Source organism: Lycium ferocissimum, chromosome 8, assembly GCF_029784015.1.
Source record: "Lycium ferocissimum isolate CSIRO_LF1 chromosome 8, AGI_CSIRO_Lferr_CH_V1, whole genome shotgun sequence".
NCBI classification, from domain to species: domain Eukaryota; kingdom Viridiplantae; phylum Streptophyta; class Magnoliopsida; order Solanales; family Solanaceae; genus Lycium; species Lycium ferocissimum.
The window spans coordinates 68,674,467-68,679,704 of record NC_081349.1 but is presented as its reverse complement, the minus strand read 5'-3'; the positions used below and the strand labels follow the sequence as shown (position 1 = coordinate 68,679,704).

At 37.5% G+C, this 5,238-nt stretch overlaps 1 non-coding gene across 1 annotated transcript; it reads left to right on the top strand.

Moving 5' to 3' along the window:
* Positions 1-1,142: 1,142 nt before the first annotated feature.
* Positions 1,143-1,248, top strand: LOC132069077 (small nucleolar RNA R71). The gene has a single exon (XR_009417645.1). It is a non-coding gene; the product is annotated as a small nucleolar RNA R71 (small nucleolar RNA).
* The last annotated feature ends 3,990 nt before the right edge of the window (positions 1,249-5,238 follow it).

Genomic DNA, 5,238 nt, shown 5'->3' with positions numbered 1-5,238 from the left:
CATCTTCCTTCTTCTTCACCAACCCTCGCGGAAAGGAGGTTTAGATTTGAAAAGCTAAGTCAAAGGGCGGAGAGCCCCTTTCACAGTCTGCTTGCTCGTGTCATCAGCCTCCTTCACAATCTTTGGAATATCAGCAACCTTCTTGTCAGTCAGATACTCATCAACAATAATTGGTTCTTCATACTGCACCTCTTCTTCTTCATCTATCGGCTAAAGCTCAACCACCTTCTTATCAGCACTTTGGAGTATTTTTCCACTCTAAGTACTGATGGCGAACACACGGTCTACACTACCTCCCCCGTTCTTCGAATTTGGAACAGTGTCACTTAGAAGTTCTCCCTTTTTAGGCGGGTGCTTCTCTCTAGAAATATCTTGCGTCTATGACTCGAGCTTCTGAATAGCTACTGTATGGGAAACCGCTATCTCTGTCAGCCCAGATAAAGTCCTCTCAGACTTTGATTGATTTGCCAGAACCTTCTCAAGCGTTGCTTCAACCTTTAAACTACCTTGCTCTCTTGATTGCCCTTTCGGTGGTATATAAGGATTAGAACTTTTGTTCCTAAAATTGTTCTTTGTTGTTATAGCTCCCTTGTTTCGTACCACCATAGTTATTACTGTAGTTCCCAGAGTTGTTGTTGTATGCACCCTGACCCTGCTGAGGTCTCCATTGATTCTGATTTTGGAAACCACCTTGGTAGTTCTATCTTTGATAACATCCTTGAGGATTATTCACATAGTTAGCATCTTCAACCTGCATAGGAGGTCCTTCGTGAAACGGACCCTCTTTGGTTTGGTATATCCCTTTCGGCATACCTGCATCATCCTTAAAAACATTTACCTTCTTAATCTGGGTCTCATCAAACTTCTTTGTTAGCAAGGAAATATTTGTTGCAAGCTCAGCCAATGTTTGCTGGGTATCTAGATTCTCCTTTACCATATTCTGGATCATAGCACTACCGTAAGGCACAATATCATCATTGTTTGAGTGCCAAGCCTGATTGTGAGTAGTCAGCCTGTTAAGTATGTTGGTCACTCATTGATAAGATTTGTTCATGAAACAACCATCAGCCGCATTGTTAGCGATTAATTGCGTCACTAGATCCAGCCCTCGGTAGAACTTCTCCATTAATACGTTCTTTTGGAAACCATGATTTGGCATCTTTTGTAAATACTCTTTGAATCTCTCCCAAGCTTGATATAACTGTTCCCTCGGTCGCTGCTTAAAGTCATAGATCTTGTCACGAATCTCAGCCTTTTTGCTAGGAGGATACCACTTCTTGAGAAAGACCGATACCATTTCAGCCCATGTGTTAATAGAATTCTGGGGTAGCTTCTCGAACCATGCTCTTGCATCTCCAGCTAAGGAATATTTGAATAACCTCAGCCGAATAGCATCTTGTGGAACGTTGTTTTGGATGTGATTAGCACACATATCCACAAAATTCTGCAAATGACATTGAGGGTCATTCTCGGTAGAGTTCCGAAAGTAGCCCTCAAGCTTCAACAACTGGTATAGAAAAGAATCAATTTTTACTCTTGCAGCCCCACATCAATGATGAACAATAGCGGAGGCATAGTCCTCCTCCGGAATAAGATCAGCGAAAACATTTTCTTCATCTGATTTATTCGCCTGATTATTCAATCGATTCCCCTGGTTACCAACACGTTGCTTTTGCTGATTTTGATTCATGTTGACCTAGTTTACAAGGAATAGCAAATAAGGTGTGATGGAATAAGCAAAAGACTTTAATCAAAGTAAATACTATTTAGTAATTTCAAAACCGTATTCTCCGGCAATGGCGCCAAAATTTAATACGCTCAAATTACACCCTTAATTAGCATAAAACGGACGATGTCAAATATAGATGTCAAATATAGTAATCCAACTAGGTTAGGGTCGAATCCCGCAGGGAATATGGTGTGAAAAGGTTACTAAAATGGTAGAGTGCTTAATTCAAGTCTAATGTCTTGATCCGATGATTTTTGTAAAAGTTGGTTGTTGATGACTAATTCCTAACTAATTGTTGTGGGTTGTAATTTATCGTAAAAGAAGCCAAGGTTGTGTCCCCGTTAGGTAAGGTGTATGATCATGGGTATTGATCTTGATATACTTCTAATGGATCATTATATGAATGCACTTAACCTCTATATGAATCTCTATTATTTCCAATAAATAAAGATTATTTCTTTCTATGATTTTCCCAAATATAAAAAAGTAACTATGAAGAACGGTTAATTATGCGAAGTAAATTCTTCTTATTCCTAAGTGAATTTATTAAACAAAGTTTAAAGCTTTGAGTTCTTGTTATTTATTCTTACCAACCCTAATTGTTTTCCCAAACAAATCAAGATTTATGGCATTAATCAATGTTTGAAACCATTAATTATGAATGAAGAGTGAAAAATAAATAAACTCTAATAATCCATTATGTGTATATCAATCACAAAACACCCATCATTGGGCTCACAACCCTAGTAAGAGAATTTAGCTACTCATGACAAAGAACAAGAAATAAGAAATTGAAGAATTCATAATTGCTTACTTTGGAAGAAAAGAGGAATTGATAATACTTGAATTGATGTTTGAATCTTCAAAAATTAGAGATTATTTGATATTCTAAGTCAAGAGACAAAAATATAATAGTTGATAACAATTAAAACGCTACAATGGCTATTTATAGGTTCTGAAAACGTCAAAGTTACAGATTTACACCTTGGTCCCCGTCGATACAAAATACGGTTCGTATATCACAATACGGATCGTAAACCAGTTTACGCCCAGGGTTTCCTTCAAGACATGAGCACTTGCAACCTCCTGAAATACGGACCGTATTTTGCAGAACCAGAAAGGCATGCTGAGAAGATGGTGAAATACAAACAACTTTTACGGACAGTATTCCACTTTACGGTTCGTATTTCAAAGCGTATTTAATCTTTTAGATATTTAGCAGTAAGTTGAAGTTTTGCAAAGTGAAATACAATCATGCAGAAGACGGACCGTATTTTGATTTACGGTCCGTCTTCTGCATGATCGTCTTTCACTTTGCAAAACTTCAACTTACGCCAAATATTAAATGATTAAATACGCTTTGAAATACGGACCGTAAAAGTGAATACGGTCCGTAAAAGTTGTTCGTATTTCACCATCTTCTCAGCATGCCTTTCTAGTTTTGCTTATCTTTAAATACGCCCATGGAATACGGCCCGTATTTGAGAATACGGTCCGTATATTGAGTTTACGGCCAACTTCTGCACTTTAACTGTTTTCATTCTAAATCTGCTCCATTACCTGAAAAGCACTAAAAACACATTAAATAGACACTAACTTGCTTAAAAATAAGTAAAACTTCTCGTAAAAAGGCCTTGGATGTGCCATAACTTCCGGGCACATCATCTATCCTCTTCCTTTCCACTTTATGGTTTCCTGACCTTTTTCACACTGTCTTAACTTCCTTGTGGTGTATTGAGGTGAAATCCAATTCGCTAAACTTACATTGCTCATTCTCTCCACTTGTAAGGTCATCGTTGCCTTTTAGCCTCCCTCATTGCTTCTCTCGAGCCGTTTTGTTACTTTTGATCTCTTTCTTCTAGGAGAGCCAATTAATCATTAGGGTACATATTTCACACTAAGGCGGCTCTGACATCCCTCAGGTGTTTAGCGAGACCTAAACGTGCATACGTACTTTATTTGGCTATGCTAAAGATCATTTTGCTTCACAATGCATACTCATAATATTGCCCGTCATGATTAATTTACAAAGACTTTCCTTTCGTCGCTTATTAATATCCTTTCCCATGTCTAATCGTTCGTCTCTTTATCCTTAGTCATCGTCTAATCATGATGAATCCCTTATATCCATATTTCGATGTTAGCTCTAACTCAACTTACTTTTTTAGCACTAGCGTACTTTTCCCTTCTTTCGAAGACGATCATTCCCCCGCGACGCTTATCACATTTAACGGCTCACTTCTCTACCTATCATGCAGACCGTTCTTAGCTAAATTCAGCTTATATAGTTATCCCGGGTAATGTAGACGGGACTCCTATGCTTGCGTGTCAAGCCCTGCTCTGCTCCCTTCACATCCGGCTCAACAGGCCCTGAATGCGAAACTAAGATCTATGGTGAAGTCGTTGTTACACCTCATATTTTTACATCATGTACGTCATGAGTAGACTAACTTAACCCTGAGAATTTTGGTCATATTTAAGTATGAAAATAAAGAGCTCATGGTATAAGAAGGTGAAGTCCCAAAATGATTTCGGACATAAAAGTGTGATGACAGTGATTGGGAAAAGTATTTTGTGTGTGCCAAAAGAGACTATGGGCTAATGTTATATCTCATGATTATGGCAATGGGTATATAAAATGTGTTTAAATGATTACTATTTAAGTGAATGGAGATCAAGAAATTAATTACGTGTGTAAGTGATTAAATGTTGGTTCGTAGTGGAGATAAAGAAAAAAAAGGATAGGTGGTAAACGACACCACCTCTTTTTCGTGTGGCAGCACCTGGAGCTAGCAAGTTATTCCTCACTTTAGCATGTTTTATAGGAGTGACACCTATAGGACAAATGTGATGTGTGGACCCCATGGTCCATTATGATAAATATAATGTGATTAGTAAATATAAAGAGAGTTATTTGCATAGAAATTTCATTCTCTTGTATAAGTATATACTTACACAATACATAGTCACGTTCCAGCAAAATTCTCATGGAACTTTGGCTATTTACTTAATGTGAAGTTGAGAAGATATTCAAGCAAATTCCAACTCAAAAGCGGAATGAAATAAAAGGAAACTTTTTCTTTGTTGGTTTTCGAGTGTTATTGGGATTTAGATCCTTTATAGGAAAGGATTATAGCTAGTAGTATAAATACATACTAGCAAGGATTTATTAAGTATGACAGAACATAGAACCTAAGAATATTCAATCTTGTAACTTACTTTCTCCCTTGATATTAATAAAAATGCCAGCCGTTCTCTGTGGACTAAGATCACACCGATCTGAATCACGTTAATTACTGTATTTTTATCATTTCCGTGCTAACAAATTGGTATTAAGAGCCTAAATATCACGAGACCTAGGAGACAAGGAGACTATGACATCTATGAAGTTTGAGGTAGCGAATTTTGATAGGCGAAGTAATAAGTTCAACATCTGGAAGATCAAGATCATGGCGTTGTTACAGAGAGAAGGATTAGTCTATGCTTTGGAAGACTCATATCCCAAAATA